General features: G+C 42.7%; 1 protein-coding gene across 1 annotated transcript in view; it reads right to left on the reverse strand.

Moving 5' to 3' along the window:
- Positions 1 to 24,749, reverse strand: part of SPOCK3 (SPARC (osteonectin), cwcv and kazal like domains proteoglycan 3) — a 224,992-nt gene that overhangs the window by 199,335 nt on the left and 908 nt on the right. The window lies entirely within an intron of this gene.

The raw sequence follows: 24,749 nt of genomic DNA on the forward strand, positions 1-24,749 counted from the left end.
ATCTTTTGTCTGGTTTCGAATGCAATAGAACAAGGATTGTGAGCTACTATGAGGGATTGACCACAACACACACTTGTGGCCACCTATCACCCTTGAAACCTCGGGCCGAAGGGTGATGTAATCTGCATATCCTGCACAAAAAGTTCTCTTTGAGGTGTGGTTGTTATGCCATGCACCTCCCTTTACTATATAATTCCTGCAGCTGCTATTTCCTACAAAGTGTGTATGTGTGTCAGACCTGTTTTGCATGAAGCACCATTCTCCTAACTGAGGCCGTACTTCCCATGATGGAGTTTGACTTAAGATAAAATCATCTTCCCAAGTAACATTTGTTTGTTTATGTATTCTATAATCGGTGTGTACTAATTCAGTCAGGTTCAGAGGATGAGGGATCCATGTGCTTACCTTTCCCTCATTTTCGGCCTGTATGCAGACCCAGCAGTTCGAGAGGTTCAAGTATCTGGCTACAGCTTCAGCTAGAAACAGCATGCTGTTTTCTCCTACAGCTAGATTTAGCCTTAGGATTATTACTAACAGACACAGCTGCTGCATACTTAATCTTTGGTCCTTGTTTTACATAATCTTAATTTCAGTTCTGAAATAGGATAACTATGCCAGTTGTCTTTATCCCGCTGCTTGCAGGCTTCTTCTTCCGAGAGGAGGTCAGCTTCCGGAGTGACCACGCCCTGGGAGCTGGTGTCCTCACCTTGGTTATACCTTTTTATTCTGGAACAGTGAGTCCACCTGTCATTTCCGCTGAGCTTGACAGCTGTATGGGTTACCAACAACACCTGGTATGGTCCCTCCCACCTCTCAGTTAGGGGGCCCTTTTGGATTTACCTTCTGGCAGGTGGGGCATCTTGCTGCGACTCGTTGGGCTTCTACATACAATCCCGGTGCCACAACCTGTCGAACAAGTAAGTCTCCCATTGCAGTGCCTCCCATGTGGGTCTTCGCATGAAGTTGTTTTACCACTTCTTCTGCCAGCCATCGGGGTAGCATGACTTTTCCTCCTGGGACTATCCACCACCCTTGGGGATTTTTTGTGGCCTTGTTTTCCTCGGCAGCTTTATCATCAGCCTGGGTGTATTTTGCTTTATAATCTTCCAAGCGGAGGGGTATCTCATGGGCTAAGCCTTGAAACACTACTTCTCCTCCCATCTGCGCTGCTTCTTTGGCTGCCATGTCGGCCTTCGCATTTCCCCTTCTCTGGTGCTCATCTGTGGCTCTGCCATGCGCTTTTACATGCACCACAGCTACCTCCTTTGGCAGTTGGAGAGCCTCCAGTAGTGTCACAATCTGTGGTCCATTTGCAATCTTCTGTCCAGAGGCTGTGATGAACCCACGTTCTTTCCACAGTAGTCCATGGGCATGTACGGTGGCAAAGGCATAGCGTGAGTCTGTAAATATGTTCACTCTTTTATCCTTCCCCAATTCTAGTGCACGTGTCAAGGCAGTGAGTTCTGCTGCTTGCGCTGACCAACTTGCGGGGAGTTTCTCTTTCCACATAGTTTCAGTCAGCGTTACCACGGCGCATCCTGTATGTCGTGTGCCATCGATTACATTGCTTGAGCCATCTACAAAGAACTCTTCTTCTGGATTTTCAAGTGGGTCATCTGTCAAGTCAGATCGAATCAATACTGTTTGTGTTAACACTTCCAGACAATCATGACATGGGGGTCCTGGTTCTGGCAGAAGGGTGGCTGGATTCAGGGCCGTGGTATGCTTATAGGTGAGGCCTGGATTAGATAACAAAAAGATCTCATATCTAGATTGTCTGGAAGGGTTTAAGAACTTTCCTCCCTCTGCTCCAAGGATTTGGGGTACACCATGTGGGGTGTGTATCTCCATGTTAGCTCCCATGACAATCTTTTGTGCCTCCTCTACAAGGGTAGCAGTGGCCGCAACGGCTCTCAGACATGCTGGCCACCCTTTTGCTACAGGGTCCAGGACCTTGGAGTAATAGCCCACAGGCCTCCATGTCGGGCCCACTGGTTGAGTCAAGACTCCCGAGGCCACTCCCTTGTTCTCATGCACGTACAATCTATAGGGCTTGCGCCCATTTGGAATCATGAGTGCTGGAGGTTGTGAGAGGGCAGTCTTCAATAGTTCAAATGCATGCTGATTTTCCTTAGTCCATTTCCAACTTGCGAGGCCCTCTTTGGTAAGAGACTCATACAGGGGCCTAGCCTTTCCCCCATAATCAGGAATCCACATTCTGCAAAACCCTGTCAGACCTAGAAAGGCTCGTAACTCCTTTGGGCTTTTAGGAGCAGGCATATTTTGTATAGCTTGAATTCGATCTTTGCTCAGGGCTCTTGTTCCCATTTCAATTTCATAACCTAAGAAAGTGACCTTTGGTTGGCATATTTGAGCCTTCTCTCGTGATACTTTGTACCCCCTTTCTCCCAAGGTGTTCAGCAAAGACTCTGTTGCTCTCTTCCCCATTTGCATACTAGGGCTCGCTATCAACAGGTCATCAACATATTGCAACAGCGCCACCTCCTGGTGCTTGTCTTTCCACTGCTCCAAATCCTTCTGCAATGCTAATCCAAAAATGTGGGGGGCTGAAACGAGCCCTTGGGGCAACACAGCCCATAACAATTGAGTTTTATGATAAGTATCTGGGTCTTCCCATTCGAATGCAAATATTTTCTGGCTGTCTTTGTGCAGTGGGATAGAGAAGAAAGCATCTTTTAAATCTAGGACGGAAAACACCCTTGCATTTGCTGGAACTTGGGTCAAAATGGTGTGGGGGTTCGGAACCAGGGGATGATCCACTAAAACTTTCTTGTTTATGGCTCTCAGGTCTTGCACCAGCCTGTAGGAGGCGCTGTTTGGTTTGAGCAACCCCAATATTGGGGTGTTAAAGGGGGATGAGCCCTCTACTAGCCAGCCATACTTCTTAAACTTTTCAATAAGCGGTTTTAAGCCTGCACGAGTAGCTCTCTTCAAAGGATACTGTTTCACACACACAGGCAGCTCTCCCTCCTTTAGGGGAATTTTGATTGGTGTTACATACTTTGCCCGAGCTGGGGTTCCATCTGCCCATACACACGGGTCAACATTTTCTAAGAGCTCAATCCCCTTGGCCTTTGACACAGTTTCAGTTGCCTGGAGGGCCATCTGGTAATTTGAGCTCTGCTTCACTGGTAGCTGTACTACAATCTGATCCCCACAAAAGAAGATGTCAGCTTGCAGCTTCGTCAGCAAGTCCCGCCCCAGAAGGGCAACCGGACATGTGGGCGAGACCACAAAGGCATGTTCTAGTCTATTGTCTCCGATCTTTGTGAGGAGGGGCTCACATACAGGCAATCTAGCCTTTCTTCCTTCAATTCCTTCTATTGTCACGTGTCGTCCGCTTTCTTTGGCGAGGGGGGGTTTTGCAGGGATCATGGAAAAGGTGGCTCCAGTATCTACCAGAGCCTCATAGTCTCTGCCACCAACCCTTATCTTTACCATGGGATCTTCCCGAGTACTTACTCGTAGGGTGGTGGCTTTAGATCCCGGTCTCCTTCAGCTACATTCCTCAGAGGAGTCTGCTCTCAATTGGCGCCCCTCCCCCTGGCTCTTCTCTCTCTGCCTTCTCAGAGGGCAGTCCTTCTTCCAGTGTCCCTTCTCTCGGCAATATGCACATTCGTCAAACCTCGGGCGGCCCTTTCCCTTCTTCTGCCCCCCCTCTTGCCTCTGCTGAGGCTCTATGCGTCCTGAGCTGCCACTCAAGGCGGCTGCTAGCATCGCCAGTTGCTTTTTGCCGCGTTTTGTCTCCCTTCTTTCTGTTACTTGCTCTCGGTTGCCATACACTTTATATGCAATCTCTACCAACTCGGAGAGTGGCTTGCCCACGGCTCCTTCGGCTTTCTGCAGCTTCTTTCTTATATCTGGTGCTGCTTGCCCTATAAACATTGTATTTACCATGCACTGGTTTTCTGAGGCTTCAGGATCTAGGTCACTAAACTTCCTAAATGCATCAAACAACCGTCCTAGGAACACAGAGGGATTTTCATCCTTCTCTTGGCGGACTTCATACAACTTTGAAAAGTTAGTCACACGTGGCACAGCTCTCCCCAATGCCTCCGCTATTATTCCCAAATAGTCCTGACTCCACTCTCGGTCCCTGGGGTCGTTGGGACGCCACTCAGGGTCTACTTGGGGGCATAATTCATGGGGGTCCCTAGTAGTTCCTGCCACTCGCTCCTCAGCAATCCTATTAGCGGTGCCTTGCACTAGGCGCCTTTCCTCGGATGTTAGTAGGGTTTGCAACATCATCTGCACATCTGCCCATGTGGGACGATGCGTCTGCCCCACAGATCGAAATAAACTTTGCATCTTATCAGGGTCTTCTCTAAAGGAAGGATTCTGATTTTTCCAATTGAACAGATCAGCGGTGCTGAAGGGCACATATACAAATGCAGTCTGCCCCTCCCCTGTCATTACCTCTCACATCGGGCACTGGTATTTAGGGTGCGGGTTTCGGGTAGCCCTTGGCTCAGCCAGAGGAGAAAAATGTATTGCTAACTGGGATGGGTCCCGCAGGGGTCTTGGTGAGCTGGGTTGGGCCACTTGTCTTGGGACTTGGTCAGAAGAGGAGTCGGCAGGGCACGAGGGAGTCACGTTATACTCTCCATCATAGGGTGGTGGTTGAGAGAGACTTTGCGATGTGGACCCGGCTGGCCGGGGTTGAGAGGCTGTGGCCACCGTTAGGGTACTTTCTACTGGAGGTTGAGGCGAAATTGCATGATCACGATCCTGCCCCCTCAAACCTTGCACCAAGTCTATCTCGTCTTCTCCCTCTAAGATTGGCTTTCCCTTCCCTCCCTTCATTCTCCGAGGGTCTGCAGCCAGCATTTGTTTGCACATCTCTCCTTTACATTGTTTCACCCAGGAAGGGTTGCTCAAAGCGCAACTCAACCATGAGTCTATATAGGGATACTGATCCCAGTGCCCATCATTTACAACTATAACATGCACTTTTCTAATTGTGGCCTCATTAAAGGAGCCGATATCTGGCCAGTTGACTCCAAATGACGGCCACTCCAATTGACAGAGTGTAACCAGCTTGCCTTTTGACATCTTAGTGCCATAACTTTCTTTGACTTTGCTAAAGTTCTTTAGCATGCATCCCAAGGGAGTGGCAGAGCTTTCTAAACGGGAGCTACCCGCCCCCATTATGCCTACCTCTGTTTGAAACCATACACGGAGCCTGACAAACCTCCGACACTTACACGGAGTCTAACAAACCTCAGACGTTTACACAGAGTCTGACAAACCTCAGACTCTCCGAAGGCAACTCAAACAGAAAGACAGAAGGGAAATCAAGTACTTACTCTGCCCAACACCCTAGTGCCGTCTCTTCAGACCCGTTCAGCCTGGTTGACTCAATCAATGGAGTCCACGCCTTTAACCTCCTGGGTGTCCCGACCCCCGTTCTCTGGTGCCGTGGCAGACCTCAAAGGCGGTCCGGCGCGCCCCACAGGCACCTTTGCCGGTTCTGTCGTTTGACCCCAGGGTGGTCCAAGGGACTCCTGGCTGCTCGTCAGTTTGTTGCACAAAATGCTAGTTTCGCCCCCTGGAGGCTAGTCCAATTTGCCCCAAAGAGGAGAGTCAACTTCAGGCTGGGTCCAACTCAATTTTATTGTTTGCAAACAGTTCGGCAAAGGAGCTCACGCTCAAAAGCAGAGTCGACCCCTGGCAACCCCCGCGCTGCAGTTTTATCACTTAGCTTGCATTCCTCAGCCAGCGTGTTACTTTTGATTGGTTGCCAGCGGTTTGCTTAGCAACCTTATCTTAGGGTTACTGTCTGCTCATTCCAGGCATGCGCAGCTCTTACAATGCTACGTGGTGCTTAAGGCACATACAATGGCTTTTAGGTTACATTTTTACTACACATGGGAGAGCTTAGAATCCTTGACAGTCCAGACCCTAGAGATCCCTAGATCTCATAGGACGGGGAGGGGTGATTTAAACCTCCCCATCCCTGCTTCCCTAGTTACTGAGATGTGTAGGTGAGTTGGATGTGTGTGTGTGTGTGTGTGTATGTATGAATGTTTGTCTTAGGAGAGAATATGTCTCTGTGTGTGAGAGTGTATCTATGTGTGTGTGGAGAAAATGTGTGGGGGAAGTGGGAGTGTGTGTGGGGGAGAGAGTATGTCTGCATGTGTGGATGCATTGGAGTAAGTATGTATGTGTACATGCACTCATGAGAATACCGGATGTTACCCCAGAGGCAAAAAGGTTATGCACCCAACATTACAGTGATGAAGCAAGGTATCGAAACAAGAATACTACCACACACATTTGCAAAACTACCATTCTCCATGTTCTTCAACTGAAGCCTTAGCAGTTCAACCAGTTGCACAACAGATATGTGCCAGGGCTAGAGATGCAGAAGAAATCTGCAATGGAATCAAACGAGTTCAGATTTCTATTAATCCAACCTGTGGAATCCACAGCAGACTGGCATTCACCAAAGTCGCATGGATTCCGTGAACTTGCGGACCAGTGGGTTTTTTTTACTTTCTGGAATTTTACACAAATCCAGGCATAGAAAAATATGTAAAATTTAAAAACACGGGTCAAAAATATTTTAGCCCATAGGCTAAAACATGAAAATGTGCATTTGGGGGGGATTTGCACATTTTTACCAGTACAAATTTGCACGAATTTGGGAAACTGGAAAAAAAATGATTCCGTCAATGAGTGGACAATGGAACGAAAGGCACCTGACAATCCAGACAAACACAGATGGAGCAGACTTAACAAATCTGTACATCCCTAGCCAGGACGTAAAGGTGCTGGTTTACCAGACACTGCTCCCTACTGCACAGCCAGAAACAGAGCAAACAATTAAAAGGAAAATGATGTGCCAATAGCCACATATAAGTTTCTTTAAAAATGGGGGGAAATAGATAACTAACACTGACCACTATACAGTGAGTAGAATATATTGGATGGTGTAAATATACTTAAGAACATAAGAAGAGCCATGCTGGATCAGACCCAGGGTTCATCCAGTCCAGCATTCTGTTCACACAGTGGCCAACCAGCTGTCGACTGGGAAAGTGCAACAGCACCCTCCCATCCATGTTCCCCAGCAACTGGTGTACATAGGCTCACTGCCTCTGATACTGGAGGTAGCACATAGCCATCAGGACTAGTAGGCATCGATAGCCTTCCCCTCCATGAATTTGTCCAACCCCCTTTTAAAGCCATCCAAATTGGTGGCCATCACCAATTCTTCCCCAATCAAGACACACACACAGGGAAGGATCAAGGTGAATCTTGAATCTTCTTTAGCAAACATGTAAATCTCCCGAGGAAGGCGAGTCTCAGACTTTAAGAGTCAGTGGAGTACAAGGTAGCATAAAAAAGTCTGTAACACATGTGTATTACTCCTTGAGCCAAACACAATTAGAACTAATATTACAAGGATCCCCTTCTTAAGGTAGCAAAGCTTACACAGCTAAGATGCAAGATTACAGGCTGTTCTGAGATATCAGAAGTGTACTTTTTCTTTATCATTATTTATTGTGGCAGTTATGTAGAAATGTTCTTCTTATTGTATCTTCAGACAGCAATGTGAAAAAGATTCACTCTGGGATCTTTTATTTTCATAAAATACGTCACATTTAAGAATCAATGAGAAAACAGATTTATGTTAGCAGCTGGATAATGAAGATCATTAATTTCAGCTTGCAAAATACATCCAGCCATTAAGCAACTGTTCATCCTAAAAGCTTATTAGTGCAACAACTAAAATTACAGTCATTAATAGAGGCCATGACTACTCAACTTACATTAGATGAGCTACATCTCTTCTGAACTAAATCAAAAGTCAGAATGTTCTCCCTGACGCTTCATGATTCAGAATACCCTCTACCACCAATGTGGAAATTAATCACATGACCTATGGCATACTGAAAGATTGGCCCAACAGAGACACACAGAGCAGGAGAGAGATAAGTAAGTCACTCCAACTGCACTCGTGGTACTACCCCATGAATTTTGTCTGTTCAGTCTTTCCCAGCCGTATGAATATAAACAACTCACCTACCACCAGAATCAATCAGCCACAGGTTGTTTCTGGGAGTATTTGAAAAGCATTCCTTTGCTCTTTTGAACATTGAAAAGTAACAACAATTCTCTAAGTGATGCCTCAGGAATGGTCTTATAGCTACAAGAGTACCAGAGAAAGTTGTCCACAAAAAGTAATGAAGATAGTTTTAAAAATCAAATTTTGCCTGCCAAAGAGGCTATGGTGCCAGAGACAATAGTGATGTATGAAAATATCAAGAGAAAAGGAAAGATGAACACAAAAATGCAAAATATACATAGCTATTTGGCGAGTATGCTAGCAAAGTCATTAAAATATTGGCTTCAGAATTCAACATAACCATTACTATGAGGATTTCTCCAGCTAGGAAAGCTCTCTTCCCCAGACCATTTTTTTTGCTTTTCAAGTAGCCAAATTCCTCTAGCCCAGGAGTGGGGAACCTCAGGTCCTGGAGCCAAATCTGGCCTTCCTGACATCCCAATCCAGCCTATTCCAACCCTCCCACCCCAAGAGCTTGAAGCAGGAACAATTAGGACAATGTGCCTGCTAAAAAAGAGAGAAATAACCATGGAAGATAAGAAAGGTGAGATAAGAAAAACTGCTGAAGGTGGGGATGAGAAGACAAAGGAAGAACTAAAAGCTGTAAGCCACATTACAAAATTATGCTACATCAAAAGCTATTTTTTATATGAATAAAGATATGAAGGTCAATTACTTGGTTTGAGAAAAGACAACAACAGAACTGTACACCACTGTGCCTCTAGGAAAACATGTTCTCAAAATCTGCAAGCATGGAACAGAACAATGAGAAAGAATGAAACACGATGTGCCTTCCTCAGCCCCAGTCTCACCGATCGACTTATTATAAAGCCAGTACTATACACTGAAACCTTAAACATTAAATGCAATTAGAACCTCTAAATGAAAAATGGAAAATTTAAGAAAAGTGACAGATGAGAAAGCAGATGAAATCATTCAAGAGGAATTCACTACGCATGTTTAACATTTGATCTTCTAGCCTATCCCGTATCTATTTTAGAACTGAACATTTTCAGAAGTCATCATCTTAACATTTGAATCCTGCAACTTTCTATCCCAGGTACGGTTTAGGATGGGGAACAGCAAACTGAACAATTGCACCACATCAAATATTTTGACATTTATGAATCACAAGCTAGTTAGCACAGAACTGCTGTAGGACACTGTGACAAAAAACCCTACTTCTAATGTAGATCCATAGTGCCCCCTACAGCATCTAGTCAGTTGGTACCCTGCTGGGCAATCTGAATAGTTTTATCAAGCTTTATCTTACTTTTTTGCCCTCCAAAATGAGAGCAAAACCTTAATCCCTTTTCTTGAATAGGCTGACTGGTTCCAACTACCTTGGGCTTTTGAGCTGTAAGTTACAGTCATTAAGAAGGTGGATCCAGCCACTAGGTAATTTTCTGATTTGCTAGCTAGACCACTGACATCAGAAATGGAGGCTATCATGTTATTGGACAGACTAACCATCAGTCTCTGGTAAGGGGCTGGCTTTTACTGAGCAGAGATCACCACAAAAAAAGATAGCCTCAGCCCTTATAGAGCTTCCCTATATACCATCTGACTGGAAGCCAGATGTGCTCTCTCTCTCTCTCTCAGACCATACTCTCTACAATAAACTCAGCATAGGCTTTGGGACCCAAGACTCTACTCAAGTAGGTAATGTAACTAGATAAGTCAGAATGACTTTTGATTTTTATTTGGAATTCTGTGTATGTGTGTGGTTGTTGCCTCCTCTGGTCCCCCCTCCATATTTCTCTTTCCCCCTCCTAAACAAACTCCTTTTTATATTGGACATTTGGCTGTGTTGTTTTCAATGGGATTTCTGACTGAACCCTTCCCCAAGTGAAGGACTGCATGATTACAAAGCTACCACTTGTTTTTTAAGATTTTTAGAAAAGTTTGGGAAACTTCTGTTTCTGGACTTTGGGAAGGAAAGTCCAAAGCACCTTCCTTTTTCTTTTTTCCTAGGTCTGGCTGAAGGGAAAGGTCATTGGTAATAGGGCTCAAAAACTCCCCAAGCGGCTGTACAGACTAGGGTGTGTCAGGAGGTTCATTCTGACTGGTAGCATCTTATCAGAAATTCTTTTCCTGGGGAACCCACATAAAGAATGGGTCCACCAGGAGGAAAACTTATCCCCCCTCCTGATCTCATAACAAACACCAACAATACAGCAGACATGCTCTTCTGCACATCATTCTGAAGTATTTTGGCTGCCAGGAAACTAGTTTCATAGATGTAAATCTAGGTCCCCAACATTTAACAATAAGATGTCAAATGGGATTATATGCTCCACTTTCAGTGTAGCCATAGCTACACTTACCCAATCCACCAAGCAATGCGACATTATTTCAGCGTGGCACACATGAGAGCAATAATTAATGGACTAAATCTAAAATAAAAAGGTAGGCAAGGTTCTGTTTTAAATAGGCAGTTCTATCAAGGGTCCCATTAAAACTGGGAATGCATAATGTGGAACAATAACTGGTAGTATCATTTAAAATTGCTGAACATATATACCACAATAAGACACAATGAGGAGGAATTCCAGGTTAGGCAGGGCAAGGCTATATTTCATATATCTTTTTTCCAGCTTACCAATGATGCCTAAAATGTCATGCTTTAAGTAATTTATATCACATAAGGCAACTGAAAACATTATGATTTGTTACAATAACATTAAACAAAGTTTAGAAGTTACACTCATGAGACAATCTGTCAATAGAGGCCGATACTTTTCTCCAAATGGAAAATATTTCTGACAATTGCCTTCTCAATATTGTGGTAAAATCATAACCAAGAAGATTCGGCAAAAAGTGACAAAACAAATTGATTTATGCCTCCTCAGGACAGAGGTTGGACAAATACATTTGACTTTCCAATATGCAATGGTTCTGAAAACTTCTAAAAGTTTGGCAGGACAAGAAGAGTCTATTAAGCCTAAGTGCACAATCCTATGGGGATAGTTGGCCACCTCTGAACTCAGAGGCGGCCAACTATCCAATGCAGGGCAGGTGGAACACAGAGGGGGTCCTCTCCTCCATGCTCCAGTCACCCTGCATTTGGGGCTAGACAGCTGATTTTGGCTGTCTAGCTGGGGGCTTTGGAGCAGGGAGGGAGAAGTGCTTCCACAGTCTTCTCCCCTCCCTGCCCACAGGAATGCCCCCTTTTCGCCCACTCTGCGCTGCACTTATGAGCGCGGAGACAGGGATGAACCATGCTGCCTACAAGGTGGCAGGGGAGGGGGCGAGGAGTAAGGTTTCTGGGAACCAAGCAACACCCCTGTCCCAGCACCAACCTCGGTTCCCAGAAATCAAAAAAACCTACAGCCGTCTAGACACTGTCGAGAGGTCATAGGATTGCTCCCTCAATCTCACAGATCAGTTTTAACTACATGATTAATGCTATATGTAAAAGATTATATATTTGTTGCATTTTAGTAGCAGGCCTACCCTGGAAGTGGATACTAAAAGAGAAAAAAAGCCAAGGAGTTCTGCTATTTCCTTGAATTAAAGATTAACCAGACCTAAGTGACGTCCAGGCTAGACTACTGTAATGGGCTGCATTTGAAGACAGCTTGGAAACTTCAGCTAGTACAGAACACAGCCACCTGAGTGTTGGTGGGGGCGGGACAGTCAGATCATATATTGGCTATTTTGTGCCAGCTGCACTACTTACCTATGCCCAATTTAAAGGGCTGGTTTTGACCTTTAAACCCTTAAATGGTTTGGAACCAGAATTCTTGAAGGACTGCCTTCACCCGTATCAGCTTGCCTGCACTTTAAGAACAGCAACAGAGCCCCTTCTCACTTGACCACTTTTGAGGGCAATTAGGTATGTAAGTGCACAAGAGAAGGCCTTTTCCACAGTGGCCCCACACATCTGGAATGGGTTGTCATCAAGGGTCCATCAAGCACCATCACTGCAGGTTTTTAGGAGGGCCCTGAAAACCTACTTGTTTACTTTGACCTTCCCCTTATTTTGTTTTTGTTTATGTTTTTATTGTTGTTTTTATTAAATTTGTGCTGTTTTATTAGTGTGTTAGTCTATTTTACTGTTGTAAGCTGCCTTGTGGGACTCCTGCCCTGAAAGGTGGTGCAGAAATATTATAAATAAATAAATAAATAAATAAATAAATAAGTGGAGTTTTAGAATGACAGCTAATATGTCATTGAGCCCAAAATGTAGTCTTTAGTGCCTTTGCTATAAACACCATAAAGTATCAGAGGGCCAGACTAGATGTGATGTTAACTGTATGGTTAACCCTGGGGTCTAGCATGCAGAATATTTAAAAAGCATAAATAGCTATCACAAAGTGGAGGTGGGGTGTGGACTCGGATCACAATTGTGATGTGGGGAGAGGAGATGCTTCCAACTGCCACCACCATGGCCCTAACTGAAACCACCACCACCACCCCTGCCCCAGCACCTGTTATTTTCAATGACAGAAAAGCTCCCATTAGCAGCAATGGGAGATTTCCTCCCAAAGGGGCAATTCAAAGTCTGGATCTGTCTCAGCCCCCCACCCCACCCCTCATGAACTGGCTATTTTTTAAAAAAAAAAATACTGTACACCAGGTTAACCATGCAACTAATATCATGTCTAGTTTAGCCCTAAGATGGCTGGAGTGCAGGTAGTGGTGGGGAGGGGGGCAATTTGATTTCCAACAATCATTCCAAAAACTCAGAATGGGTAAAACATTATAACATCATATAAAACAATATTAGAATATTATTTCCCATAATATACATATTGACATACTCTGTAGTATGTGCTGGATGGAGCACAAAAGATTGACCTGGTTCACACGTAACAATAAGCCACTGTGGGTTAATTTCCCCACAGGGTTTGTTGTCGCAGTGCCAGTCATCTTTCTGAAAATACAAGCTGTTTCAGGGAGGTGCTGTGATTTGTCGCAATGTCCAAACCTGGCCAGGGAGGGTTGTTGGGGTGGTTAACAACCCACCAACACCCCATGGCCTGTTTTAGGGTTGTGGGTGATTTGTTAACCACCCCAGCAACCCACCCTGGTCAGGTTCGCACATAATGACAAGCCAGGGCACCCCACCTACCCACCCCAGCTTGGATTTTTAAAATATTGGCTGGTGTGCGATGACAAGCCCCACAGGCAAATTAAACCCACGGTGGCTTGTCATTACATGAGAACCGGCCCACTGTCTCAACGTGATGCCACCCTAAAAGCTCATCAGGAACTCATGCTACCTGTAGCTGGTTCTGCTACTTATGGCAGTTGGCAGTTAAGGATCAAGTGTATGCTAGGGACTCTTCAAGACAATGAAAATCTGGAGATGCTGGCACAGAGCAGCAGGCTCTAGCAACTGCCATAGAGGAAGACTCCCAAAGAAATGGTTAGTGATATTAATGCTGATCATCCATGAGATGAGGGTGTACCTGGAATCAATCTACTCAACCTCCAACAGTTACACACTCTAAGGTTGAGGTGCCCGATTAAGTTTAACTGTAGAGAAACACAGTGCGTGCACTTCCCAATTGGATATAGGGCTTTCTTCAGTGCAGTATCATGGACCCTATCCAGAAGGATTATCTATGCACAAAAACCCATCTCCATGAAAATGCACTTGTTAGCTCTTAAACGGGATTTTGGGTTGTTTTCCTCCCATCACATGGTGCCAAGTGCTTTACTAAATTGCATAAAGAAAAGAAAACCCTCAAAACAAATCTCTTTGTTGCTGATGGCATAACAAATCCAACCTAACAAAAGGCCAATTTACATAATTAGTTGAAGTGGCAGTTAAGTAACAAGCTTACTATTTGGTACCTCGACTGACAGGCACTGTGTTCATGCTGTGATAACCACTTCACGCAACTAAACCACTGTAAAGATACAACCCATACTACTACACAGATGTACTCATATGATAAACATAGTTCTATGGAAGCAAAGCCATAATAACCAAAGCAAAAGATGGTTATGATAGGCCTTAACAAGATTATCCATTACCACAGCTAGGAACAGGTAAGTGACTCATGGCAAAAAGTTTAGAAAACTCAGTATAGATACCACTATTATCAGCGACCACCGGTTCAATGTTACCAGCTATGGTTTGAAAATGAACATAGAGGCTGCACTGTTGTTTTTTAATATGCAAATGGCCAGATTCGAAGAATCTAAATGTAATATTACTGGACAAAATAAATGCCATTCCTTCCAGCTCTGATTTTAGAACCTTAAGGCATAAAAGAGAATGCAATGTTCTGGGGGGGCGGGGGGACAAAAGTCTGAGCACTGAAGCCATACTGCATTTGATTTCTATCTCCAGCTTTTTCCACCTCAGTTATATATAAAACAAGAAGTCTGTTGCCACTACCTATTCACACATCACAAAGCTATTTATAATAGCCTCAGTATAATAGGCACAGATGGCAAAAGTCAATTCCAATAAGATTAAATATATACAGTAAGTAAGCCAGGACTAATGGTGGATATCCATATTTAGTAATAACCTATGACAAGTAAAAGAAAGATTATTAGTTCAGAAAAAGGCGATAAAGATAAAACAGTTATCTACTTTACCTGAGATTACAAGGCCAATGTTCTTTTATCTCAAAAATATCCAGCTTCTCTAAACTAATGCTATTCACAGCCAAATGAAACACTGCTTAAAAATGTTTTCCTACTTTTCATTTATATGTAGACCAATTTATCTACATATAACTAAACTACCCCATCCAACCCCAAAGGTCTCTGTTCCTCCCCCACCCCCACCCCCAGAGTTTTACTAGTGTATGGTCAAACAGGGAATCAATGATAATAAAGGTATTCTACAAGGCTTCAAGTTATTCATTAGTGCTACAAAATTTCTAGATAAACACATAAAGATAAGACTACTTTCAAAGTTCTTTTGTAATTTTTTTTAAGTCACAATTTCTTCTCTACCTACTCATATCTGATATGTAACAATTTCATATCATGGGCCAAAGCCCAGAGCATGAAAGAACAACTTTGTAAATAAAAGTTGAGAGGACAAGAAGGCCTGGCGTGCTATGGTCCATGGGGTCACGAAGAGTCGGACACGACTTAATGACTGAGCAACAAATTAATTTGCAGGTCTTTTGTGATGTGCAGACATAGCTGGAAAGAGGGCATTTTCCTCCAGTCTGCTTATAAAAAAGAAAATGGGAGAGTCTGAGGGTAGGTGCTACCCTACTCAGCCATCAGCACTATGAGATGTTCCATTGTTTCTATGAGAACTGCCAAAACCAACTGTGTTAATCAGGCTTGATATTGCTGCTCTCTTTGCCCTCTTCAATCATGGAATCAACAGGCTCATCAAGGACTACCTTCAGCTACTAAAAAGGGCTCTTTCTGCTACAAGAAAGGGTCAATAAACATGTGGACAGGGATGATCTGGTAGACATTGTTTCCTTGGACTTGCAAAAGGCTTTTGACAGAGTCCTCCACCAAAGACTCCTGAGCAAACTTAGCAGTCATGGAATAAGAGGAGAGGTCCTCTTATGGATCAGTGCCTGGTTAGAGAGCAGAAAGCAGAGAGTAGGAATAAATGGTAAATTTTCCCAATGGAGGGAAGTAAACAGTATGGTCTCCCAGATAACTTTATTGAGACCAATGTTTTTCAGCTTACTCATATATGATCTGGAACTACGAGTGAGCAGTGAAGTAGCCAAGTTTGCTGACAACACCAAATTATTTAGGGCAAATAAAACCATACAGGATTGCGAGGCGCTCCAAAAGCATCTCTTCAAACCTGGAGAACAGGCATCAAAATGGCAAAGATGTTCAGTGTAAGCAAGTGTAAAGCAATGCATGTTGGGACAAAAAATCCCAACTTCAAGTATAAGCTGATGGGATCTGAGCTAGTGGTGACTGACCAAAAAAGAGATCCTGGGGTTGTGGTGGACAGGTCAATGAAAATGTCAACCCATTGTGCAACAGCTGTGAAAAAGGCAAATTCTGTATTAGGCATAATTAGAAAAGGAATTGAAAATAAAACTGCCAAGATCATACTCCCCTTATACAAATCTATAGTCTGGCCACACTTAGACTACTGTGCACAGTTCTGGTCACCGCACCTAAAAAAGAATATTGTGGAGTTGGAAAAAATGCAGAAAAGAGCAACTAAAATGGTCAAGGAGCTGGAGCAACTCCCTTATGAGGAAAGGTTACAGCAGCTCAGATTGCTTAGCTTAGAAAAAGATGAGAAAGGGGGGACATAATAAAGGTGTACAAAATTATGCATAGTGTGGAGAAAGTGGATAGGGAGACCTCTTTCTCCTTCTTTCATAATACCAGAATCTGGCTGGGGTCATCCCATGAAGCTGATTGGTGGGAGACAAAGGATAGATAAAATGGAGTACTTCTTCACACAGCACATAGCTGAACTATGGAATTCACTTCCACTAGAGGTAGTGATGGCCACCAATTTCAATGGCTTTAAAAGAGGATTGGAGAAATTCATGGAAGATAAGGCTATCGATGGCTACTAGGCCTGATGGCTATATGTTACCTCCAGTATCAGAGACAGTATGCCTATGTACACCAATTTCTGGGGAACATAGGCAGAAGGATGCTGTTGCACTTATGTCCTGCTTGTGAGTTTCCCATGGGCAGCTGGTTGGCCACTGTGTGAACAGAATGCTGGACTAGATGGACCCTGGTCTGATCTAGCATGGCTCTTCTTATGCTCTCTTGACCGTATGGTTCCTTCCCAGAAACTATGAGAGGGTCCAGGTGGTGATGTCTTCCATTTGTAACCCCCCTGTGTTTTCTGAGCAGTTATTCTGTTGTTGTTGTTGTTGTTACTATTATTCCCACTTTAGGTGCTTCCAGATGGAAGGTTCTTAGCATGATCAATCAAAGGGCACTGGGCAGCTATTCTTTCCCTCCTTAACTGGTTTTTTTCTGGTAAGAAAGAAGATGGAAGAAGTGATGGGAAAACTCAGGAGAGTTACAAATGGAACATGATGCTGTCTAGACACACACCCCTCTTAAAATCCCATGAATGAGGCAGGGCAATTGCACAGTAAACATCTGGAAGCATTCTATATTGTTTCTTCAGTCTACAGACCACCATTGTTTAGAAACAAAACTGAGAAACTTAGCAGCTATGGTTTACACTGGGAGGGGAGATAACTAGGAAGAAGAATGGTTTCCTGCCAATAACTGGGCCAAGGAATTCACACAAGAATACTGTAGGGCTGTAACCAAGACCCCCAAAAATTGCAGGGTTAGTATAAAGAACACAACAGCGCAGCATATCCTGACGAATCCTGATGGATCCCATCTACAAACTCTGCCATCAAGTATTGAGCTATTTTACTACATAGTTTACAAAGAAAATAGATGTATTTTGACACTTTCTGGCAGGTTTCATTCAAAGAACCTCAAGATCCCAAGGACCTGTATTCTCCAACTGATTTCAACACAGATCACCAAGTAAATCCATGTACAGCTGAATTTACTACCACCAGTAGCTTTGACCTGTGTGTATCTTACTTAAGTACAATACTGGAGCCATGTTATAGCTGAAAAGTGTTATCAATGGTTATGCTGTTCAAGTACAGGTTTCCCATTATTGTCCAGTCCCTAACCATCAGTTCTGAAGAAAGGTAGCAGCAAAGCTATGTTAATCCAGCTGAAGCAGCATCCAGACTCCCAAGAAAATCTGGAAGAAATTTCAGGGTAAGTTCTGTTCTCTTCTTGAGTAGAGCCAGCACTCACTAGGGTAATTTTTGAAGATGGCTATTTCAGTTCTTAGGTCCTTACAGCAGCTTTCAATATGGTTGATGATGGCATCTCTGATGGCTGAGGGACATTTCTGCATTGTGTGAAGCATCCAGTTAGAGTCATACCTGCAAGAGCTGAGTCTGTCAGTGGTGATGGGTATCTAGTTCATCAGCCCAGAAACAGAGGTATCTAGAATGTGAAGTCCTTCAAGGTTTGATTCTATCACTCATCTTGTTTAATGTACACATGGGAGTTTGTGTAGCATATTGGAAAAGAGCTAGGTATCCTGGTTTCCAATTTCAGCCCAGCCATGTACACAATTCCCCTTTATTTCCTTATGTACAATGCTGGGATAGTGTAGGCTTGCTTACTATCAAGTATATGCTTGATATTGTACATGGAACACTTTGAGTACTTTAGAAAAGCATTTGAAAACTTACTAGGCATTATGCTATACAAATTCTAATACTAATCAAACGTCCCCACCCAACTTACATCCATTGTACACTCCTACTCCCCAAGCAAAAAAAGCATAACCACCTCTTTCTCCTCTACAATAATAAGGTGTTCAGGGATGAACAAGAAATTGGGGATGCAGAGTTGTTCTTCCACCCATCCCCTGCCCTCTGGTCCATCACTGAGGCCATCGCCACAGGCATAGCAATGGGTAGGAACAGTCCTGCTTTACCCAGCCTGTCTTTTTATTTAAATGCCTCCAGGCTTTTCAGGAGGTAAAGAATGCCTCACCAAGAGATGCATTTGGGATACTGGAGGAAGAAATCAATGCTCAATCCCTCTTACCCCTCCTGAACCCAGATTCTGAGGGCATTTGGGGAAGCAGCTGGTGGAGAGATGCTTCTGAAGGCAACTGTTTCCTCTGTGACCCTGGAGTTGCATTCAGAAGTGAGAGGAAATGACACTGCCCTGCACCGGTCTCCCTGTCAGGCTCGTCACAATGTCACCGCTTCATAGGCAGCTTTTCCCTTCACCATAATATTCTCCTGAAGTGCAGTATTTTATTTTCCCCAGTAAGAATACATAGCAGCAATTTACTTATATGGAAGAAGTACAAAATAAGCATACACCAGGACACCAATGGAGTGGGGCTAAATCTGCCCTACCTTTAGGAATCAGGCTTTCCTTCTACTCCAGTTTTCCCCCAACATGGTGCCCTCCACATGTTTTGGACTACAACTCCCAGGATTCCTAACCATTAGCTGTGCTGGCTGGAGCTGATGTCAGCTGCAGTCCAAAACATCTGGAGGGCACCAGGTTGGGGAAGGCTGTTCTGCTCAATAATGGACATGAGTGGAAAGGTCCAGGAATGGAGTACTAGCAAAACATTTTGATCACTTCCATCACTATGCCTACTGTACTCTCCTAGTATTACATACTGTCATTTCATATACTCCATGAATGTGGAACTTTTCATGTCAAACTGATTAACACATACTGGAAAAGGAGGTTATACAAGTCAGCAGGATTTTGCATGTTTCCTGACAATCCCTCCCTAGGGAAGCCTGCCTCAAACTTTAAGAGCCACTACTCTATATTGGTGCAAGTGATTACATCTTCACTTCAGCTGATCAGTTAACAGAGATACGTACAGGATATAGAACAAGGTTGGATATGCCCAACCAACATAAAAACAACATTTTGGGGATTGATTAGACCCATCATTGTATGACCTAATTATTTCAAGACTGTATGTTACTCATGCTCTGTGCAAAAGTGAAAAACACTTCCAAAGGCAATAAGGGCCATACTAGGCAATACGTGTAGTTCCATATAAATGCAAAGCAGGCACAGGGTTGAGGCAGATGGGCTGTTTAACCCTCTCGCTATAAGCTGTCTTCCCGCTCAAAATCCCCCAGCTGCTTTTCTCCCTGAAGAATATCTCACACACATAAACACACACACACACACACATATATGTGATCCTGTATCTTTCCCCTTTCAGGTGGGAAAGCGGGGGGGGGGGGTGAGCAAAGAAATGGCTGCCAAAGAAAGGGTTAAATTTCTTTCCCATGCCTCTGCTTAACCCTATGGTACATTTGGCTGCTTTTCAATTTTTTAAAAAAGGGCTAGGAAAATACAACCTCTCTGCCCTCTAATCTCACTAATGTCTACTGGAAGGGAAGTTTGCATGAACTCAGCATGTAACTCCAACGCATACATTTTCTACTGTTTCATAGTAAGACATGGTTCTTGCCACAGCTGTTAAAAAACTTTCCTCTAGATTTTCACAAGAGAGACAACTTGTAAAAAAAAAAGTGAAAATAAGTCATATGTCAGGTTTTATATAAAGTAACATGGATTCTTTGACATTTACAACATTCCCGTGGATATAATTTTAGTGATTAAAGCAACTTAATCTAACAGCAACAGAGGCAAAGTTGCAACAACTTGGTGTGAAACCAACATTAGTTTAAGCCATTCCCTGATTATGAACAATTATTTCAGAACTGCCCTCTATTCTCCTTCATTGTGTTCTAAATCACCTCTGGAAAGCTGAGCCAATGAGCCAGAAGTCAGAGTCATTATCTTACACATTAATCAATCTTGTCAGTTAACTCCTGAGTTAAGCCTTTAAATACTTCTTTTCACACCAGAATTACCTCTGACAGACAGGATTTTCCTTCTATTTTGCAGAAAGCATGCTACTCATACAATTTACTACTGTTTATGCATTCTAAATCCTCTCTGCACTTGAAAAGAACTAAGTCTGATAGACGTGAAACTGAATCATCAGACCAGAAGAGCACAAATGAAGACTTTTTATATTAAGATTTAAAACTATATTCCAGATCTTCTCTAACTGCAGAGGACTAACTAAAAGCTGTGACTGTTGTAAATTTATTTGTTTCAGAGTAGCCCTAAGTAGTTAGTCACTTTGACTTTACAGCTACTACTATTAGATTAACAGATTAACTGTTGCAGGATTGTGGAATTTTACCATCTTTTCCCATTCTAGCATTTCTCATTCGAGCTCTCTTTGAAAAAGTGAACATACATTCACTATGCTTACAATAAATACATATGCTAACATAGGATTATTAAATCCTTTTGTCACAGAAGCTCCTGTGCCCTTAACAGCTGCATTATACTGAGAAATGCAACAGGTGGAATTCGTCTTGTCATGGAGCTACTGTGATAGGGAAAGGACCATGTGCTGAACTTGTGTCTGAGAACTGACACATAAGAGCTTTTGTGAGAAAAGGACTTGGCAAGTCTAGGAATTATATTTTATCCCTTTATTGACCTTTTCTTACCTCTGCTTCATCCAGGTAGTTATTCTAACTTCACTGACCAATGCCAGTGCTATAGTCCCTTGAAGTATATTGATACTGTGGCATATGACAAACATTTATGAAAATATTTTGCAGTGCAATCCTACTCATGTTTATTCAGTAAGCTCCACTGAGTCCAATGGGGCTTACTCCCAGGTAAGTGGGTATATGATTGCAGCCTTAGTGCTCTGAAGTCCAGTGAATTGCTTAAACAGAAAGAGACCAAGCCATTTTTGTAGGAAGAATTGGCAGGGAAAACTTTTTCCGAATACTAAAAGAACCAGAGAATAGCCTCCCCACACTTTTTTTTACAGAATAAATTGTCTGGCTAACATCCAAGATTACCATACACATCTACACTGCATTTACTGTAGCTCTTCAGCTTTGCAAGATAATGCATTATGAAAATTACATCGGCATACAACATGCAAGCACCATGATCTTTGGCACACTTAGAAGAATGCTAAGGATTTCAGGATTTCAGCCTTAATAGATATATCACTACAGTGATTTAACACTAGGCCCACATCCTACAATTGCATACTACTATACTGGAAAATCTCAAGCTTCCAGTTCTGCACCATAAAGCCAACACTGAGAAATTATTGTTTAAGATTTCATATTTCACACTATAATTAAAACTAAAATCTTATGCAGTGTCAGCTGAATAGTCACATATTAATGTTTATATAGGCACACACCTATTCTTCCCATCTGCTCTTGGCCATACATTTATGCTACTTCAAAGATGGAGGAAAATATCTCTATATACAGTTCAGGTAGTCCCCTGAGAGTTCAGAAGAACCAGCATGGAAAACCCATTATTTCAGATTAATTAGAAAGCACATTAAAAAAAAAAAAATCAGAGCTATTGACAAATGATTAAAGGGATCTCTTGAAGTCTCAGACATTTCCTTTAAAGGAAGAAAAATTCTAGTGCCAAAGAAATTAAAAAGTTTAGAGAGAGGGAAATGTGCTTTCTGACAGATGTCTGAAATCATGGAAGATCAATATTTACTAGCAGTTCTCATTGAATTTCTTTTTGCTTTCTTACTTTTCCTTTTTTCTACCTTTTCCAAAAAAGAGATTGGCTTACTTAAAATTGCTAATGTATGTTAAAACTTTTGTACAGGTAACCTATCTGAAACACTACCACAGTAAGTTTTGTGACACTTTACTGATAGCAAGTTATACCCTTAATTATAATTTAACTGCAAGGAGCAAGAAATATATACCCCTTAATTAACAGATTACATAGTAAAACCCATTCCAGGGTATCTTTCATTTTAAACAAATTAAGAAAAACACTGGTTATAGATTCAAATTCCAATACTATGCAATTTTCCCCAGAAGTATGTTCCACTGAATTCACTGTAACTCCCAGGTAAGCAAGCATAACATACAGACCAACACACTTTGCTATATATTGCTTTTATATTTACAATCCTAGCAACTAGTAAGCAGAGAACTATATTACTGCACACACTTTGAATCAGAGAAGATTTCTAACTTTCTAACGACTCAAAAATCAGTATTTCATATTCATAAGTGAGACATAATTTCCAATATGGATAGGGATAACGTATTGTTAGAGATTCCACTTGGTTTACTTCCGGAAAACAACTATTATTCCATTTGTCATTATTTCTAACCTTAAGACATTATGCTCTTGACTTGTCCTCATTATGAGTAATACAGCTGTGAAATCCCCATCCCACATTTTCTCTTTTCCTTCAATATTAATTCTCTGCCATTTTTGTGAACACTATTATTAGCCCAAGAGAGCCCAAAAGCTTCTAAAACAGATTCCTCTTCGATGAAGGATAAGTTGAGCTACAATAATAAGAGCTCTGAATTAAAGCTAACACCTGACATCATGTGTAGCAGAAAATAACATCTTGCTGGAGGTTTCTGAAATATTCACCAAAAGGACAGAGCAGGCTAACACGAAGAGAATGAAATGCTCATGAAAGGAGCATGAGCAGGGGGCACCCTCAATATATACTAGCATATGCAATCTCTATTTTTTTTTTTTAGCATTTCAATGAAAAAGTTTTATTCGATACCAAAATGAGTAATATGCACAAGGCTTCTACTGCTGTTTTTCTTCAAGATAAATCAATCCAAACTATGCATCCTCTCTAGAGTTTCAACTGTGTTCTTCAGACAAGCAAGATAAAAATACATCATTATTATTAATTCAACTGCTTCTAAAAAGATTAAACATGACTGACCACGCAATCCTATACAGCTTTACTCAGAAGTACATCCCACTGTCTTCAATACGGTTTATTCTCTAGTAAGTATGCAGCCTGAGACCTCACTCCAATGCACTTATTTGGATGTAAGTTTCACTAAATAATGTAGGACTTACTCCCAATTACATACTATATGCTTAGATCAAGCTGCAGAGATCAAAAATGTCTCCAGTACAAATATTCAAACAAACATTTAAATGAATTTTTAAAAGTTAAGAAAAACACATTTAATTCAATAACAATTAGTACGGAAGGGGATTCATACTGTTTCTTGCCATGCCTGAACTGTTTCTGAAGAGTTTAAAAGTACCAGATGCAGTGTCATGATACCTTATTGAAAAGGATGGAGTAAGACAATAAAAGTAACTGGCAATGCTTTCAATCCAGTACTAGTACTCCCCCTTTGTCATTCATTCAGAAGCATTTTGTGCACAGACTGAATTGGCCTGCATATTTGAGATGTGGGGCTCACTGAGCTCATTCCTTGCTTTGGCCCCAACTTAATCAGGTTAAAATAGCGTAGGGGGTGGAGGGAAGAGAAGATACATTTACTGCTTGGCATTGACTTGTCCCTGTTGCATGCATATTGGTTGGCTCCTCCAAACTTACAGGCAACCTGGTGTCCCCCAGATGTTTTGGACTACAATTTCCACACATCCCAAACAGCATGGCCAATGGTCAGGGATTATGGGAGTTGTAGTCCCAAACATCTGAGAGGCACCAGGATGCCTACTGCTCATGCATCTAGTCCTCTTGCCATTAAAAAAGAGAAATCCCTAGACAGAACACTCTGATGGGAGCTGACAAACTAGTGGAAGCCCACATTCCATGAGCAGCCAGCCTCAGAAAACTCAGTTCACTTCCGTCAAATGGGATGTGTCTTTCCCCTGGGCCTTGGATGACAATTCGACTCTCAGCTTCCTCTGTGGCCATTCTCATTTTTTTTTTTTTTCCCTGCAGCCTGGGGATGCTAAGTACTCTTTTCCCCTTGAGCAAGCCCACCTCCCTTTGTAGATCAGCATCCAGCAGAAGAGCACAGCTTAACCCTTTCAGCACCATTTCCATTCGCTGGACCTCAGAATTTGAAGACCAGCATTATTAGATATCTCTGGCCTGCACAAAGAGGGATGGGAGGTGTGGGAAAGTCCACCCCCCCCCCCGCCTCTCCAGAGCTGAGCAGCATATCACCATCAATCAGGGCTTTTATTCACTCGCAGACATCCAAGTCCTCCAAAGTAGCATTGTCTTACTTGCTTTGTCTCTCTCCCACTCCTCTTACTTTAACGTTCTTTCAAAGGTTCCATTAAGCCATCGGATCGATCGTTTTTACGCTACTCAGTATAACAGCCATTCGCCGGCAGCGAGAAAGCTCCCACG

The sequence above is a fragment of the Heloderma suspectum genome, chromosome 5 (genome assembly GCF_057233095.1).
Source record: "Heloderma suspectum isolate Gila_16-S chromosome 5, 16-S_ref, whole genome shotgun sequence".
NCBI classification, from domain to species: Eukaryota; Metazoa; Chordata; class Lepidosauria; order Squamata; family Helodermatidae; genus Heloderma; species Heloderma suspectum.